Source organism: Sturnira hondurensis, unplaced genomic scaffold, assembly GCF_014824575.4.
Source record: "Sturnira hondurensis isolate 20B ecotype Veracruz unplaced genomic scaffold, ASM1482457v3 Scaffold0022319, whole genome shotgun sequence".
Taxonomy (NCBI): Eukaryota; Metazoa; Chordata; class Mammalia; order Chiroptera; family Phyllostomidae; genus Sturnira; species Sturnira hondurensis.
Window position 1 is genome coordinate 6,752,072 of NW_028094950.1, and position 19,946 is coordinate 6,772,017.

Genomic DNA, 19,946 nt, shown 5'->3' on the forward strand with positions numbered 1-19,946 from the left:
TCCGAAGCCTACAAGCGATACTTAAGAATGTTTATTGAATTAAATGTTCACTGTGAGCTCAGGCACTGAATCTGTATTAAGCTATTTTGTATGGTAGAGGTCTGAGACTCTGAATCACCAAGAAGCACATGAAAACGTAAGTCCCATCACACTCTAAAATTAGTATTAACCAAAAATACATTGAGTGCATCCTTTCGGAAATTGTCCTGTCATGCACTTGCTGGAAAACAAGTTCCAAAGTGTTGGGAGACCAGCGGGTCGCCCTCATTCCCTCAGGTTGATAGGCAACCAGGTGGCTCTCTTGGGCTCAGGGGTCTCCAGGGCAGGTTAGAGGGCACCGGGATCCAAACTCTCTACCTCCAAGCGGTCTTTCCCCCAGAGACACTTCAGTTACATGAGCAAGTGGTCAGTACCCAAGCAGGTGGGGAGGCCATTTCTGTATCACAGGCAGAATGGGTCCTGCGTCTGGCATCCCTCCGTTCTCTTCCCTCTGACATCATCACACAGCGCCCAATACCAACCTGTCCACCTTCCTCCAAATCTGTCATGGCAGATAACACAAACGACTTTGGCCAATAGTCACAAGCAGTGATTTTATTAACTAATTAGTTGATTGATGAATGACGTTTCCAGCTCCGAGAGCTTGTTGACCAGTAGAAAAGGACCAGAAGCTACTGTAGAAACAAATCACTGACATGATAGACAAAGAAGTTGTGATATTTCCTTAGGTCAGAATGAAGAGGTCTCTTAAATTTTTTATAGAAATAACATCCTTTGAACTATCTCAAAAACCCTATTGAGGGCCTTTCTTGATCCATTGAGAATGCCGTTTGTAGTAGGAAGGATTAATAACCAACAGCCCTGTGTGCAAAAGCTACCTTTTATTTACAGGACCGAGAAAAAATAGTGCATCGATGGATAGGCTGGCTGCACATTAGACATACTGGGATAATTTGAAAACAGATTCTTATGAGCCACTCTGAATTTTCTCAATCAGTAATCAGGTGACTTTGACCATTTCTCCTAGACAATGCCAAGGTAGAACCAGCTAGGTAGTTGCTAAACTAGTGCTTTTTTTTTAAATTATGAAAAGCATTGAGAAATTCAACCTTCTTAAGCACTTTAAACCGGTCGGTCATTCATCACCACTTGTTCCAAGATTGTACTACACACCTACCTAATCAGGTCAACCACCCAGGGTTCCATTAGCCCTGTGAGAGAATCTTCTGCTTGTATGTGATGATGTCCAGCCCCATGTGCAGATTTTCTCTAGAAAACAGGCCACAAAATGGAGCCCAAATGCTTTATTATTTATTTAAGCACCCTTCTCTGCTTTAATGTGTATGGGGGGTGGATCCCAGGGAGCAGACTTACGTAGAGGAAAAAACAACCACAAATTTTAGCCTCTCTGTTCTTTTAATCCTTCCAAAAACTCAATGACGTCGGCAGGGCTTCGATATAAAAGCTGAGTTTGAGTTGATATAGAAGCCGGAGCTCCGAAGGCTGCAACACTCACCCAGGCTGGCACAGGCTAGAAGCACTTCCCAGCAGGAACCAGACTCAGGCCTTCGGACTCATTGCTACTTCCCATCCTTGACTGTCCCTGATTTGGCCATAACGGTTACACATGTGCCTGCATATACAGACCCACACATGAACATGAACACACGTGTGTGTGCACACATTAGAAGGTGGACACCTGTAATCTGAATCAAGCAGAGGAACTTCGCAGTGATTTGTCCTGTAGACAAACTAGTAGAGCGTGATTGATATCTCCCTTATATATACATTTTTCTTGTAATATTTCTGTCTTTGTGTTTAGCTAAGTATCAACCTACTAATAAGAACTATATACTGTCTTATATGTGCCTACAGTGTGTGTTAAATATTTATCAGAGTGTAAAGCTTGTTAGTAGTCTCCTATTCAATGGAATTTCTGCCAATGCATACCCTGGTTCATCCTCCTGATTTTCTGGTATTTTCCTCTGTAAAATGGATGTTCTTTGGGACTCAGCTTTGATGTTCTATGGCCTTTGCTGCTATTGTTTGTTCTGTATGAAATTCTTTTTACCAGAAACTCTGTCTGCACAATTTCTTTCCAGGCGGGACAGCTCCAGATGTCAGCCTTGGGATCCAGGACAAGCAAAAATGCTACTTCTTGCCCCGAATGGTTATGGCGTACTATCTGTACCTTCTCATGTCTCACTTCCTGCCTTACATGATAGTTATTTTTTTCATAAGCATCTTCTTCATCTTGCTGAACTGGGGGCCTGTCTTACTCATCCGAGGGGCTCTTGGCCCCGGCACAGTGTAGCAGAAGGGAGAAGCTAATACGTTTTGAGGACTACAAGATAGGAACTCTTACTATACCCAATTAGTATAGTAGGCAATGTACAAGGAAACCAAGACTCACAGAGGATAAGTAAATTGCCCAAAGTCACCTAACAATTAAATAGCAGTAACAGAGTTTAACCAAATTTAATATAGCACATAACCACTGTGCTACACTGCCCTGCACCCATGTATTTACGGGAAATATTTTTGAGCTAAACTGGGTCCAGTGTCCTTGATGCCTTGTAAACCCATTTCCTCCTTCAGAAAGGAAGGGAACAAGAAGAACATGGCCACGTGGTTTTCCCAGGACAGTTGATCAACCTCTAGCACTGAGGGCTGAGGCACCCACCAGGCGCAGTGGGAATCAGGAGTGCCTGGCCAGGTTGCCATGCTTATTCACTTCTCGGGGCAGCTACACTGTCAGTTCTAAACAAATCCAGAAAACACTGATTTTGGCACATGTTCATAACTCCAAATAAACCTTGCGTTGTTTCCCCACCACTTTGTTTTCTGCCTGTGTCTCCATCAGCAATTAGAAAAGCAAAGCAGCAGTCCCAGGGGCCTGGAACTCTTCTCCTGGGACATGTGGGGAACTGAAGGGGAATCAGCAGCCCTGGGTGGAATCAGTTTCGCACCTGTTTTGTGACCGTAGTGCCAGGTAGACCGCTGAAACACCGGGACCCTTTGCGATCCTTTTCAAAGAAGATTTTGAAGCTCACATTTTAAAGGAGATACTATATTTTAAGGCAGCGATTGACTAAGTTTTTCTCTGAAGAAACAGCCAGTAAATATATTAGGCTTTGTGGGCCAAGAGGTCAAATGAAGGACGTTATGTGGGTACTGAGATAACAGGAGACAAGAGAACACTCCTGGCAGTGTTTCATTGCCTGGGCTGCTCCAGGCCCCCTGGGGTGGTGAGCATGCTTGGGGCCAGCTACTGACAAATGTTATTTTGAGGAAGCATGACTGGAGTGGGGGCGGTGGCTTTTCCTCACTTTTTACTGCATCTCAATGGCACCCAGCTCCAAGCATGCCCTTTTGTTGTCCCAGAGAGCCTGGCCTTCTCAACTAGGGAAGCTGGCTGGGGCAAGGCAACTCACAGAAATTCCAGACTGAGATTCCACAACCCGGTGCTCAGCAGTGGCCAAAGAGCAGAGACCCCACCATGCAAGTGGCAACTAATGCAGGGTATGGCCAATGTCAAGGCTGAGGCACGGGTCAGGGAGGTAAGCCTAGGGGTGTGGAATGGGGAAAAAAAGAGTGGAAGGAACCCTGGCTTGGTTTCCATGACTCAGCATCCAAGTCTGCTGGAGCAGGGCCATGGGCCATGGAAAACAGGCAGCAGGAGGGATTTGGCTCAAGGCAACCCTTGTTGAAGACACAGCTGAGCAAGATTATATTGAGGAGACTCACAGGAAGTAAATAGAAACTAGAGAAAAATGTTTCTGCAAAGAAAAAAGACTCACTCAGAGATGAGTCTAGTCCAAAAGGCAGAATGTGGAAGGTGTAGCTACAGGAAATAATTGGCATCACAGATGAGGGTAATTTCACAGCCAGGGATTTTATAGTGACTGGGATCTCAGGAGCCAGGGTAGCTTATTGCTTCCCCTTCCCTATTAAAGGAGTGTGCATTCCTGTTCCCTGTCATATGACCTGTGGGGCTCTCCTGTGAGAGGCAAGCTGGGGACTCATTATTAGGCTTGGCCACACAATTTGACTTGACTACTGGGTTGAAGAACAAGTGATACAGTGCTGGGCTGGAGCAGACTCTTTAGGAAGCGCGTCATGCCTTCTTCAGTAATTCCCGTGCTCCTTCAGCCAAGAGAACACCTGTCCTCCTTCGTCTCAGGCTTTGGAGCAGCTGCAGAGACAGACTGCCACTCAGTCCACCTGGCCTGCGACTCAGAGAGAAAACATGGCTTTTTTAAGCTGCTGAGATTTTTGAGGTCATTTGTTACTAGAGCAACACTGACTGCTACACAGGTGTTGCTTCTGCATTCAGAAGAGATGCTTCGTGCAGAGAGTCTGTTACTGGACCAGTCAGACCCAGAGAGCAGGCTGAGGGTGAGGGCCAGGACGCCAGCTCCTAAGACGGTCAGTCGGAATATGGTGTCTAGGGGCCCTGGTCCTCTAGTGACTAGATGTGACTAGATGCCAGGATGGGAATTTAGATATAAGAGCTAGTTTGTCTTCTCCACAAAGTTGAATTGGCAGTAGTTACCCTGATACCAAGCTGAGTCATGTAATCACATGTATATTAAGTTAGTTACTCTATACTGAGAAGAAGATTAGAAGGGAACAATTACTCCTTTGGGAGGATATCAGGAAGTTTCCCTGGAGGACACTGGCCTCTGAAGGATGAGCAGATGTGTCTAGAGTGAGGGACTAGCACGTCTGATGGCGTGGAAGCATAAGGATTGGCTCAAGTTCCTTAAATCCCTCTTTGCCTCATCAAGGTTGGTCCAAGAGCAGTTCCTCAGTGTATGCTACATTCACCACCTGCACCAGAAGCAGCTTCATAAAATAAACATGGCCTGGGTTCCCAGACCTACCGAAACAGAGTTTCTAGACCTGAAGCCTGGCAGTGTACAAAACTAACCGACCCTCTTAGGTAACTGACACCCAAGTTTGAGACCCAGTGAGGCAGTGCAGTAGGTGTCCAACTTTTGATACGTCAAATCATCTGGGAAGCTTGTAAAACCTAATATTTCTGGGCCTCACCCCAGAGATTCTAATGCAGTTGATTTGGTACAGGGCTCAGGCACTGCTAAGTTTTAGAAGTTTCCTATGTTTATTGTGTTGGACAGTTAGTTTGTGAATCTTTGGAATAGAGAGACATCAATTCACAGTTACTATATATGCATCTTGTGCAAGGCAACGTCTGGGCACTGTTACGAGTGCAGTGGTAAAGCTGGTGGTGGTCTTTCTTAAAAGGAACTCAAAATACAAGAAAATAGTGCCTGGCATGGAGTAGACATTCGAAGTCATATGTTGAGTGAATGCACGAATGAATGAATGGAGAGAAACCTATTCAGAGGTTGATCATTTTGCAAGCCTTCAAGGTCATTGTCATGTGCTCTAACTGAAGTTCAGGAACCACTGCCTGGCAGAGAGTGTGGGGTTGGGAAGAGGCCTGAATACAGATGGGGCTCAGGAAGTTAGCATCCAGGTGGCCCAGACAGGACACTCTGGCTCTGGGAACATAGGGGCTCCATCGTCAGTGCCTTGGCGGGCCCGGAGATTTTCCTACTTTTGCTTTTAATATTTATCCTCAGAACACGTGTTATCTACCAGTTTGGGGGTTTGCTTATTGCATTTTTAGAGTTGAATTTTTCAAGAGCAATCGCCTCAGTACAATTTTGTGAACTTGTAGCACCGAACATTTCTAATTAGGTTTCTATAGCCCTTAGCCAAATTACTGCAAATGTCATCTCTCTTCTCCCTTTCTGATGCAAAAATGTAGGGCAGTCAGCAATATACACAATTTAATCTTAACGTAGGCAGACGCTGCTCATGGGGACAGAGGGTCTGTTTTCTATTAACCCAAAATTTGCTTAGTCAAGCAACTCCCTCTTCACACAGCTTGCATCTAAAAGAATGTTTCTGTCTTTCAAGCAAGCTGCTGCTTTAGCAATTAGCTGTCCATAAAAATGTGAGTAATTGCCCTGTCTCTGGATGGTTGGTGAGTTGATGGTGCCTATGGGCCAGCTGTGGCCATTCTCAGTCTCCTCCGTTGGCACAGACCCAAGTGTGGGGGATTCTGCGTCATTAGACCACAGGGTGACATTGGTGAGTGACTTGTTGGCCTTGTTATCGTCCTTTTCAGAGTGAATCCCTATTCCTTTAGAGAAAATATTTATTTGTAAATTCTGATTTGGTCAGACCCATGACCTAATTTTCTTGACTGTTCCTCTTAGTCTCATCTTTTCACATTTTCTTCTATTAACTGTCCCATGGAACTTTTATCTCAACACCGAGCCTAGGCCAGTTCATATACAAAGTGTAGTAAAACAAAGGGGACAGTTGATCAATAGGAATGCAGTAGTTCTTGCGTGTCTTCAGAGGATTGGTTCCAAGACCACGTGCCTGGAGGACCCCAAAATCCATGGACACTCAAGTCTCGTACAAAATGGTATAGTGTGTGCATATAACCTACACATAGCCTCCCTTCTACTTTAAATCATCTCTAAATTACTTATAATAGCAAATTAATGGGAATACTACATACATTTGTGTTGTACTGTATTGTTTAGGGAATAATGATGAGAAAAAATGTCTCCGTGTTTGGTTTGAACACAGCCATCATAGGCCAAACTACCTAGTGCACGGCAGCAACCCGGTGACTGTTTTGAATACATTTTGATCTGTGATTGGTTGAATCCGTGGATGTGACACCTGCTCGTACAGAAGGCCGACTGTGCTCCTCATCAACATTGAATTCTCACGACGTAGGAGGCACTGTACCGGCTCCTTCGGAGCGCGTTGTATTCTGGCTACCGGTCAAAGGCTGCTCATCTGTATTCATTCCCAATTAACAGATGAGAAAACTGAGTCAGTGAAAACAAGTGGCAATCTGAAATGTCACACAGCTGAGAGCTGAAACGGGTAGTTACACAGCATCTGATTCTTTGTAAAACCTCCTAAATGACATTGCCATGGTATTAACATAGCTGTCCTTTCAGACTCGGAATCCCCGGCCCCAGTCGTGAGCCGGGGGCTCACTAGGCAGGCGCCCGACTACGGTGTATGCTCTTCCTGGAAATGGTTTCTGGAGATGGTTTCCCCTAGACTCTGGGTTTATTATCGGCAGATAATCATCTAAAAACAAGCCTACTTGTGAACTGTCTTGTGAATTGTCTACTCCAGGTTCTTCTAACTGTTGTTGTTCAACCAGAACAGGGTCCTCTGACTGCTTACTCCTAAATATTATCAAAGTCCTTTTCTTTTTATCTACCACCTTTCCTACTTTCCCAATTCTAGATCCTCATCACTTACCATGTAAATTATGAGAAATTCCTTCCAAATGCTCTCTTCTCTTCACTCTGCCCTCCTAAATTCTGCTTTTCCCCCAGAGAGGGCTTTCTACAGATCATGCCCCTCCTATTTGAAACCCTTCAAAGTACACTCGTACTTTAAGAATTAACGTCAAGTCCCTTATGGTATCTTAACTATATTTTCAATAGTATTCATCTTTCAAAATCCAGTAGTATTTTCCTCTTTGCTTACAGCTCTCTCAGCTTCCCCCGCTCCAAGCACTACTAAGGCATTTCTTAAATTGGGCTGCAGCTACGTATCCGTGAGCCTTTCCCCCTGCTCTCCATTTTAGATCCCTTTGACTAGGCTGGGACCGGCTAGTCAATTTTTACATCCCCAGCTGTAGCACAGTCCCTGTCACCTATTGGAGAGTTAATAAATATTCGCTCAATGAAGGGAAGAATGAATCACTGTGTTGGGGAAATAGAGGTCAGCATTACCACCCCTTCTTCCCTCCTGGGTTCAGGTGTTTGTCCGTGTCCACATATAAGGTGAAGTGACTTATTCAGATACATGGATGGAGGTAGTTGCTAAAAGTCCAGTGAAACTTCCCAGCTCCTTTTATATCAGATGCATGCCTAGCTAATTCAGCCAGCCTTTATGCCGTAGAAAACTTTCATTCAAAGCATCTTCTTTTTAAACTCAATTCTGCATATGCCCTCAGCTTGTGGAAAAAGAAACAATATTGCAAAATGTTTTGAAACAGGTTTTTGTGACTGCAGTTCATAAATGATAAAAGCAGGGAGGTAGATCATGGTGCTGTCTGAGGGAGAATGAAAATTCTATGCAGCAGAGAGAAAGAAGGAGCTCCTACCCTTTGTGACGGCATGGATGAAACTGGAGAACATAATGCTAAATGAAATAAGCCAGACAGTGAGGGTTAAATACCATATGATCTCACCTTTACCTGGAATATAATCAACAAAAGAAAAAAGCAAACAAAATATAACCAGAGTCATTGAAATTAAGAACAATCTAACAACTGCCAGAGGGGAGGTAGGAGGGGACAGTGGAGAGAAGGGTTTTCAGGAACTAGGAACTACTGTTAAGGACACATGGACAAAACCAAGGAGGGCCCTGGAAGCAAGGGAGGGAAGTGGGTTTGGCTGGGGTAGTGGGGAGAAGATGCAGACAACTGTAATTGAACAACAATAACGTAATTAAAAATTAATTTAAAAAATTGGGGGTGGAGAGCAGGATCTGTGAGTGAGATTCCTTCAGCCTCTGACCTCAGTGGTGTTGGGATGGAGTGAAGTCGAGTGGAGGCATTTGGAGGGGCCATGGACCAGCCATTTCTCTAGCTACTTGCTGAGTAGCATCCTGTACCAGACCCTATGGCAGGCTCCCAGAATAGACAGATAATTAAGTATGTTCCTTGCTCCTGGTGAGTATGCAGGCGGAGGGACAGAGAATAGGTAGTTAGAAGACAATGTGGAAAGTGCTAGAAGAGAGAATGAACAAAGTACTCTGGAAGTACATTAGGGATTAGAGACGTTATCTCTAGAGACCCTGGGTGAACTTGAGAGACGTGACAGTTGAGTTGAATGTGCAAGGGTCGTTCAGGGGAAATGGTATTCCAGCTAGAAAGAACAGTTTGTATAAAAGTCCCAGGGTGTGAAGTGCCGTGGCCAAGTTCTCATACAAGGGGCCATTTGAGTGGACGGGCGTGATGACACCTGAGTCTTGAGGAGGTTGGGCACAGCCAGTCACCCTTTATGCATTGGGAGTGGGGAGCCAGTGGGGAACTCTGACTTGATCATGCGAATGATGTGTATGCAGGGTCATTCCCCGATTTAGAAAGTTCTCTGTAAGTTACAGCATATTTTATATTTGTATTTTATACTAATATGACATTGTATACATGTTTGTAGAGGGCTCCTGGTTCATTAGTTTCAAGATAGATCCTCTTCTGGTTCATAGAAGGTGGACTTGATGGATATAGAATACCTTTACTCTCATTTTCTGAGGATAAACAGGGGCTGGCTTTGTTAGAGAGAAAACTGGTGGGACTCTAAAACAAATAGAACTCTCATTGAGAAGGACTAGCTGGTCTGATAAAGGCACCCTCCACCCGTCTCTGGGTGGATGATGCCTTTCTGTCTCCAGAAAGCTGTCCTGGCTCACCTCGTACAGGAGGGAAGACTGCACCTTCAGACAATCCTATCACCCCCTCATCAACTTTGCCTCCTGCTGCTCTGGAAAGGGTACCAATCCAGTCAGGGAGGAGGGTAGGAAAGCGGGGGGGAAGAGAGGATTTTTAGTTTTTAAGTTGGTTGCACACCCCGGGTGTGAGTAGGTTTGGTTAACATTTCAGTAACTTGTATGGAGAAAACGCCCTCAGAGCTCATCCATTTCACTGCCCTTGTCCTTGACCAGGTCTGAAACCAGTAGTCCACGAATGCTATTTCCTTCCTTTCCTTGGCGTCTCTGGAAGGAACTGCTGACTTCTTCCAAGCTTTCCTGCATGTCATGCATCTTAGGCCAGTCAGCTAGCTTACGCCAGTCAGCATTTCTGACGCCTTTCATGTTCCTGCTGTGGATAGCAAGTTCTATTATCTGTAACGTGACACCTGTTAACAGAACAACCCAAAGAGATGGATGGTTCCATGTGTTGTAGGTGAAGTCGAGTGACTTGTCAAATCCCCACAGCTCACAAATGGCAGAGTTCCCTGCCATATATTGACCCCAATACACCTGGTCTTATTGACCCCAAGACTTGGGCTTTACACATTAAGGCCTTTATTTTCTGAAGGGCATCACAGTTTTTAAAAATAGGGCCATCAAGGACATCGCTTAGGTACCCAGGAAAATTCTAATTCACTTTCAACTAATGCAGTCTTGAAAGAGTTAGAGATTATCTTGCGCATATGATGTGATGAGCGTAGACACAAGCAGTTTCTCCTGATTCTGTTGTGCCATCGCATGGCCCGCACTGCAGCTCCATCTCCCTCCTCGCGTTGACGTGCCCACTGACTTCTTACACCAATGGAAAGGACTCAGTGTCCCCGTTGTGAGTTCCTCAGCTTCTCACCCAGGACACTATTCTCAATCCCAGAGTGGTTTACTATATTATTAATCATTCAAAAACTATTTCAGAGCAATGTTGACACTTGTATGTGACCATGTTTCCAAGCTCATATAGGGTCTTCCATGTAGTATATCATCTTATTTAAACGGATATGCTCTTGCTTTCTGTAATTGACTATGGCGTTTGGGGGGATATCATCAGTGTCTGGCTAATCTTTGTAAGTTTCCCAGCGTAAGCACAGTGCTGAATCTGCTACTCTAATTGAAGGAGAGGATGGTTGAATACCTTTAGTGTAATGATCTTTGATGAACCTTATTACCGGTGTAACACCCCCACACTGACAGAATTCGATTAGAGACAGCCAGCAACTTGAGGAACTCTTCTCCGCTTTCATGCCGTATTCTGGTTCTCAGAAAACTCTGGATGGGTTTTGTCTGCCGCAGAGGTAGGACAGCTGTGTCTGAGGAAGGAGATTATCCACACAGGTGATGCCCCATGTCCCGTCTCCATGTACTAGGGGGATAGGATCTCTTGTTGAGGGAGGACAAGCAGGTTTTTCTAATATGGAGAGATTAAACTTCAGTGAGTGGAATTTCATCACATCTCTATGCTATCGGCTAGAGCCAATGAAATTAGTGTCCTTCCTAGGATCAATATTCTTTGTCAGTGACAGAGAATATTATTGCCTTGTGGGAAGCACCGTGTAGATCTGAAGAAAGCACGCTTATGAATTCAAGGGAATACGTGTGTGAGAAATGGAGAAAGAGAGGGTCAGGGAAGCCTCTGACGGAACAGCCTTTGCAAGAGGGGTAAAAGTTTACGTTCATCCCCACAGTTTTTAATCTCTCTCATAAGACAGAGGGATGCCGGAAACATGGTGAAGTGGAGCATTAGCAAGGATGCGGAATTCGACAAGCTTTTTCCGTACACACCTATTAACTAGAAAGAGACAGTGGATTCAAAGCTGATCAAACATCCAGTGAAGGCGTGGAGTAGACAGGTGTCATCCCATAGAGACGCTGTTAATGAGATACTGCAGGACTGTGTTCTTGTGATTTTGCATCTACAACTTGTGGAAATATGTGTGGTCCTCTTTTACAACTTATACATAAATTAACACTGAGTGGGAGCACCCTCACGTGAAATTGCACTTTAGAAGCAGGGGCGAAGGAAATGTTGGGTGCTCCTGGCCGCCCAGTGTAGAGATGGTGGTGATGGTGAAGAATCTGAAAGTTCATTTTGTAAGAAATTTTTTACAAGTACTTTTTGACTACCTGGGCTAATCAGGAAAGCATAGGATGTTTCCTTAGAAGTACAAAGACACACAGTGGGTGATTTAATCATTGTTACCTATCTCAAAGTCTCTCATGTTTAAAACAAGTTAGACCTCATCATCGTGGTTCAGAGAGCAGACTAGGACCGATGGGTGGGTGTTACCTGGAGTCAGGTAATGACTTGCATGCAGAGATTAATGAACTCGGTGCGGAAACAGGTGCTGAGCCCTGTACTAAGGTACCGGGTGTGTGGACGCCAGACAAGCAGGCCAGAGTAGGCAATGTGATGGACAGAAGCGGGCTTATCAGCAAATAACCGCCTACCTGTAAAGACAGGGCTGTGTTGTGCTGGACGTGGTGGTTGATTGACCTTCTCCATCAAGACAAATTTCAGAAAAGATCTACATGATGTTTTAGAACTTGGGTTTTCCATTTAGATTTCTTTAGAAAATAGCCAGTGGTGGAGTCAGTCTTGAGGGTGAGAGCAAGATGCTCAAGTTTACTTGTCTCACGGAAGGACAATGTGTTTGAATGGAACGATCTACATGAGATGGTGGGAAAGTTAGGGGAGCAGCTGGGGGTGAAGAAACCCTGGGTGTGGGGTGGGGTGTCAGCCGTGGGGCTGGGAAGCAGGCGCGGGGGCACCGAGGTCCCTGGGGCTGCACTGGGTACCCATTTCTGTCCAACACGGCTCATCCAGGAAACCCTGATGGTACTTCTCAAATGGATGAATGCTACGGTGAGTGAGTTATATTTTAATAAAATTGTTGTTTTAAACACGAGGCAAAGGGAAACGTATTAATATACTAAAGACAAAAAGATGCTCTAATTTCTAAAAGTCAAAGGAGTTGGCTCAAATTCTGAAATTGATCACTTCTCATTTGGCTGGCTTGAATGAGTAGACATTTCTGAAAGGAAAATAAGGGAAGAAAACTGTATATTGGAGGCGTTGTTTAGTCGCTGAACTTCCCACCTCTTATTGCCCCCTGGCAAAATCTAGCACCGGCTCTGTTTAAACCGTCTCCAGGCTTCAGATGAGGAGACTGTGGTTCAATTGCCAGCTCTGACCTCTGACCTCAGCCAGATCCCCTCACTTTAGGGGACCCAGGGAGTCATCCCTGTGTGATTTACTTAGGGTGATTGTTGTAAGGTGCAACTCAGCTAACTGATACAAAAGATGTCACAAAAATTGAGGAACCAGCTGTTGTCCTTATTGTTTGTGCTGTATGGACTGCTGAGTCTGTTTCCCGAGAACCAGACCTGACGTTTGGCACAGAGACGGCCATGCTGTGGACATTGGTGGCCTGTGGCAACCCACAGCTGGCCTCTGTCCCACCCAGCAGTCTCCGCACCATCTCTGCCACCATACAGTTTGGAGTGTGTTTGGGAAACACAATCAGTCCTGTTACTGTTACTTATTTCTACGTACAAATTTACTAATAGAAGAGCTTCTTAAAAGGAGAGCATTTGTATTATTTTACAGTAGGCGAAACTTCATTAGTGGGGTGACATTTCGGCTTTCCTGCTGGACCCCTTTTTAAGAACTTACCTCTAAATGGCACACTTAGCTCCAGAGCTTAAAGGAATGTTTTTGGAGGGAAGTACCTGGACAACCCTGGCTTCTCCTTTGACCGAGATTAGAGGAAGCCTTCATTCGGTTCACTCTCACGCCTTCAGTGTTACAGGTTTCATTTTGCTCTGCCTCCCTCCTGTCTGGGCAGTGTTTGCCTGACCTCTGCAAGGGGTAGAACCTAAAAATGTTGCATTCTTCCTTCCTACTAGAGCCGCCATTTCAGATCCAGCTGTCGTGTCTCCGTGATCCAGTCTTTGCGTCACACTACCTTGCAGCCGGAAGTGACTTTCCATAGTATCTCTTGTAACCTGAATTTACAGAGCAGATGTCAAGGGAAAGTGGAAACGCCTCACGGGTGCAGGGCCCCTTCCTCCTGAGGGTCCTCTGGCCCCTAGGGCCTGTGCGCCCTCCCTCGCTGCAGCCCTTCAGGGTCCGCTCAGACCCGTGTCTGCACTCACAACAACATGGCTCAGTGACCCGTCGGGCTCTTTGTTTTCTCTCCTCCAGAGCTCCGAGTTTCTCGAAGGCAAGTACTTTTCATCTTTCATTTGTTAACCAAGACGAGAGCATTGTACCTGTCACCGGCGAGAGTGTCTTTAGACCCATCCTTATTTTTCAGCAGTGACTGGTAGACATATTGTCTTGTGCACTGTGGCTGAGAGTGCTATCAGAGTAGAAGCAGTAAAACTAGGGATAAAATGCACCTGCTTCTGAATTTCATCCCCGCTCCCTGTAACATTAGGTCACGAGAGTCCAGAGTCTTCAGGTAGGAAGCAGCTCACGGGTGCGTCTCGTTTTGGGGTCATATGGAAATGCAGGGAATGTAAACACAAGCCAATGGCGGAGTTTTTCTGATCCTCTTGGGGGACTCACTGTACCAATCTTGGCCTTTAATGTGGCATTTGTGTGTTTCAGGGTAGGATTTTTTCTCTCCCAGAAATGTTTTTAGAAACCAACCAAATCTCGATCATCTTTTTATCTTGGCTTGACAATGATCCCAATGAGCTGTCACTCCTGCTTCATAATTAAAAAATGAAATAGAGCTCTTTTCAGCGATTTTCCCCCAACTTGCCATTAGGAATAAACACAAGTCAGTGCCGATATATGGATTTATACTTCCAAGAAATATTGATGTTGATGGGCAAGAAGATAAAAAAACCAACCTAAATTAAACTGGTTCTGCATATAAAATGGCTACCCGCTTCTGGGAAGACTTTATTTAGCCCATAAATACTTAATAGAGATCGGTGGTCTCCAGGTTTTGCTAGAGGGAGTGCTTTTCACTGCTGCTGACTTGGAGGGTCTCAGCAGCTCTGAAGAATCAGGTAGGAGTTGCTGTAAGAGATTTATTCTTTTAACACCAGTTTATGGCTGCATATTCCCAGTGGATGGCCTCGGGCATCGTGAGCGATTCCCCTGGGCCCTGGTTTTATCTTCTGTGGAACAGATAAGAATATTTCTAGCATCCTATCAGGCTCTTGGCAGGCGGGGGCGGGGGGTGGGGGGTTGGAGTGGTAGAAACCTGAAGCTGTAATGCACGCGGAACCCTCCGTAGAGCATTCTGGAGTCTCATTCATGACNTCTGAAGAATCAGGTAGAAGTTGCTGTAAGAGATTTATTCTTTTAACACCAGTTTGTGGCTGCATATTCCCAGTGGATGGCCTCGGGCATCGTGAGCGATTCCCCTGGGCCCTGGTTTTATCTTCTGTGGAACAGATAAGAATATTTCTAGGATCCTATCAGGCTCTTGGCAGGCGGGGGCGGGGGGCGGGGGGATGGAGTGGTAGAAACCTGAAGCTGTAATGCACGCGGAACCCTCCGTACAGCATTCTGGAGTCTCATTCATGACCGAGGGAAAGAGCCAGGGATTGGAGGCGAGCTATAGGAGCTGGCTTGGCTCTGGGACTGGCTGAGGAGTCACAGTGACAGTATCCAAGGAGGCAGAGCAGTTGATTGGACTTTGAGTTTAGGTTAGGTTCCAGGGGTCCGGGTCAAGAATACATTGCCGAGGCCGATTCCAGTTGGTCTGTCCTTTTTGATGAACACCTGCGATAGTACCTGGGAGGGTGTGTGTGTGTGTGTGTGTGTGTGTGTGTAAACGTGCTTATATGTGTGAGTAAGAAAGAGGGAGAGGAGCAGGGACAGGGAATTCTAGGGGCCGTGAGAGGCAAGCATGGAGAAGGAGATTCTGGCTCTGGGGAAGAGGGCCTAGCAAGCCTCGTGCAACGTATCTCAGCTGTAGAGGAAGGAAACAGGACTTGGGGCAGGAACCCGTCCCAGGTGGGTCCTGGGAGTGGTTGAGAGTGAGGGAAGAACAGGGAAAGGGAGCAGGCTGTCCACAGGGCACAGATGTGCCTGAGATGCACCCAGCCGCATCATGTCCCACCTTGGAGTGACAAGACTGGCTCCAGACGAGCTCAGCTGGCCCGTGTGAACAGCCTGGAAATAAGCAGGCTGGAGCCAGTTTTGCTGAGGAATGTCTGGGCGCTGGGACGTCCAGCTGACGGTCTCGACCTTACCTCCTACTGCTCCCCTGAGCCCGAGGCAGAGCAGCCGGGACTCCAGAGGTCTGACAATAAGACTGTTTTCCAGGCTTAGGAACGGCCCTTCAGTCTCTTTCTACAACTCGTGGATAGGTACCACTTCCTCCTAATTAGAACTGGACCCTTCGTTTTGTCCCTCGAAGTTTCGCCAAGTAGGTTGAAAAGCAGACGGTTTCTTGTGAATAGACATAAAGCGTGACATTCATCCTACTATGTGTGAAATTTGTTTTCTGCTATTAGATAGGAGAAATAAAATCTCATGGTTTTGAGGCTCTAATGATGAATATGTGCCATCAAGGTAAAACTCTCAAAAAAATCTACTTTTACCGAGACAGATGAATTCTGGGGATGAAAGTCAACGTGAAGTATGTGCCTACGCCAGTCATATTGGCACTTCTCACCCCAAACACCTGGTGCTGGGTGTCCTTTCCCGACAGGATCTTTTCCCAAGGGGTGTGGGGCCAATGCATCCATGGCCCCTCTGACCCTCGGCGGCTCCCACCACCAGCTGCTTTCCTGTTGCCCGAGCCTGCCTGGCACTTGCGGGTTGCTGATCCCCAGCGTCTTGAGCCTCAGATCTGGACGCTGCCCTGAGGCAGAAGCTGAGATGGGAACTGCCTCACCTCCCTTGTTGAGAGGCAATACTCGAGGAAGCCCGGAGAGGTGACAGACTGGTTCTATGGGAGACCGAAAACTTGGAGATCTGGCGATCGCAGCAAGCCAAGGCCCAGGCCGATGCAGAGGGCAGCGAGTGGCCATGCTCGCAGGGTTCCAGTGTCTGAGCCAGGGCAGCCAGGGGAAAAAGACAGATGTGAGGTATATGTCACAGCTGTGGGGGTGTGTGCACAGGTGTAGGGGATTCAGGTACAGGTGTGGGGGATGCAGGTATGGGCGATGCATGCGCAGGTGTGGGGGATGCAGGTGCAGGTGTGGGGGATGCAGGTATGGGAGATGCAGGCACAGGTGTGGGGGATGCAGTTGCAGGTGTGGGGATGCAGGCGCAGGTGTGGGGGATGCAGGTGTGGGGATGCAGGCGCAGGTGTGGGGGATGTGGGCACAGATGTGGGAGTTGAGGGCACAGATAAAAGGGATGCCAGCACAGGGATGGGGCAGGAGGCCAGTCACTGGAGGGCAGGCCAGGGAAGACAATCTGCTCATCGCAGCAATCATCAGTGCTACACCCGGACCTCTTAAATTGGCCTTCACTGAGAACAGCATTTCCCTCGAGCCCGGAGGAATGCAACTCAGGGAGTGAGCTTTCATAGAGAAGAGATGGCCCCGGAAGTGAGCATTTGAAATGTTCCAGGGCTGGGCCAATTGTTATAGCTCCTCCTGGTCCTCTTCACTTCAGCAGCACTGTTTTCCTTCGGGCCCGATGTCCTCTCTTGGGTTCCAGGAAGAACAGGTACAATCAGACTCATGCGCACTGTGGCAGAGGTGGGTGACAGTCTCGGTCTTCCCTGTGTGTCACAACCTCTCCCATCCAGAACCCTTTGGGAAGCTGCCACTCTAAATGTTGGGATTTCAATCAGCATGAAAGAGATAGTATTGACACGCTCATCTAGGGAAGCAGAGCCTTTGAAACAGTCCCNTGCCAACACAGGGATGGGGCAGGAGGCCAGTCACTGGAGGGCAGGCCAGGGAAGACAATCTGCTCATCGCAGCAATCATCAGTGCTACACCCGGATCTCTTAAATTGGCTTTCACTGAGAACAGCATTTCCCTCGAGCCCGGAGGAATGCAACTCAGGGAGTGAGCTTTCATAGAGAAGAGATGGCCCTGGAAGTGAGCATTTGAAATGTTCCAGGGCTGGGCAAATCGTTATAGCTCCTCCTGGTCCTCTTCACTTCAGCAGCACTGTTTTCCTTCGGGCCCGATGTCCTCTCTTGGGTTCCAGGAAGAACAGGTACAATCAGACTCATGCGCACTGTGGCAGAGGTGGGTGACAGTCTCGGTCTTCCCTGTGTGTCACAACCTCTCCCATCCAGAACCCTTTGGGAAGCTGCCACTCTAAATGTTGGGATTTCAATCAGCATGAAAGAGATAGTATTGACACGCTCATCTAGGGAAGCAGAGCCTTTGAAACAGTCCCTGTCACTGCGACACTGTGGCTTTCTTGAATTCTGCAGGGGTTGGGGAGTGTCCCTTCAGCCCAGCCTTTATCTGTGCGTGTGCAGAGGAGACTAAGCATACATCTGTGTACGTAATATGTGTGTGAGTGTGTGTATCCTTTATGTCTCCCTTAGTTTTCCACTATTTTTCTCATTAGAAGATAGATGGCCTGTGGCAGGCTCTGCTGGTATCCCCCCCCCCACATCCCAAGTGCGAGGCTGACATCTGCACCCGCACCCCTGAGGGCTGTCCACAGGCAGGGAGGGTGCACTCTGACCTGGCTGGCACAGGAAATTCCTGGGAGGGCACCCACCCCAGGCTGACAGGCCTCATCGGTGTCTGACTCCCCACAACTCGATCACTCCTGCTGGGCCTGATTCTAAACGTGTGTTTCCCAGTAATTCAGCGCACTCCTGCTGAATCAAACTGGTGGCGATTGGCTGAATAGTGTCCCACCATTAGCCACATACCCCCACGTCACCCCCAAGCCCAGATACACGCACTCCTACACTCTGTTCCCAGAAGACCCCTAACCAAGAGAGGGAAATCAATCATTTTTGTGTCATTTTGTTAAAAGGTTTTATATGCTAATGTCTAGGTTAAATTTCCTAAAATGTGTGCATACACATATTTTTTAATTCTTTTTTTATGTTTTAACACATTTTTCATTAGAAAATTAGGTTGAGGATGGAAAATTAAAAGATGTTTTTAAAGGTGGATTACAAAACCACTAGCTGTCTTCCCAAACTCTGCAAATCACATCATGCATGATGGAGCATTTTCAAATAAAGGAATTACGCGAATTTCAATCTCAAACGTTGTATCCCGTGACCGGGCTGCACGTCTAACCTACCGTGCAGCTCACACCTAACTCTGGCTGCACCAGCTTGCAGTGGAGGGTGGGACCAAGGACCCCCGAGACGCCCAGAACTCTGCCCCGAGCTGCCTGGGGTTCGTGGGCAGAAGCTCTTCCTACAAACATGCTTGGGCTTGACTTCTACAGCCCTGGGTTCTTCTACATCAGCATCAGGAACAAGGCAAACAAACATGCCTATGATTTACTCACCCCCAAAGACAACGGCTCACAGAGGAATGAGAAATTGCGGCGCCCTGTTTCTGGCTCTGTCAGAGTACAAGCTGAGGAACAGGACTCTGGGCTCTTCCTGAAGGGAACCCGGGCCCTTGCTGGACTGGACTGCAGCGGAGTGTGTGCGAAGGGCATGGGCGTGGCGTGGGGCAGGTGATGTGTATTAAGTTAGAAAAAAAGTGATAACACTGGTCTATATTCAGAGAAAGAGGGTATGGGGCATAGAGGAACAATGCATTAGGAACTATGATTAAAGAAAATTATTTGCCCTTAGTCAAATATGTACATGAGGATTTGTTGAAAGACAGAGTATGCAGACTAAAGGGTTTGCAGAGATGGGGTAGGGGTGAGTATTAACCTGAACCTGACCTAGAGACCTAATGACGGCTGCCTTTGGTTCTCAGAGGGGCCATCCCAAAGAAGGATTAGGCTTGTTTGGTGCCCTCAGAATACAGAGCTAAGGTAGATGGATCAGAGCTCCATAAAGGCAGATTTGGGATGAATATCAGAATTCGATAGCTCCAATTTGTATGTGCCCCACAGTGCAGTGCGGCTTGATCCCCTTAAAGGGACATGTTCAGACAGGAGTTGGACACCCCTCTGCCCAGGATGCTGGCTGGGGCTGCTGGGTCAGGAAGTGGTTCGGATTGGTGGCTTTCAGACGTTCTCCTTGTGTCGGCATCAGAGCACGTTCTTCATGGAAAATGGAGGTGGCGTACATAACACTCATAAAAAGGGAAGCCTCTCTGGCTGCAGAAGGTGTGGGTGCCCACGGCCCGCCTGCCCCCTGCCTGGTTGGTAGCAGTGCAGCCCCAAGGGACCTAGGCTCTCCTCACAAACCTGCTGAACTAGATGATTGCGAACTTGCATTCCGACTCTGAGATGCAATGGTCACCTAGAACTTTGTCCCATTTTAATAATTTTAGATTTTTTAATCTTCTTTCAAGACACATTTAAAATC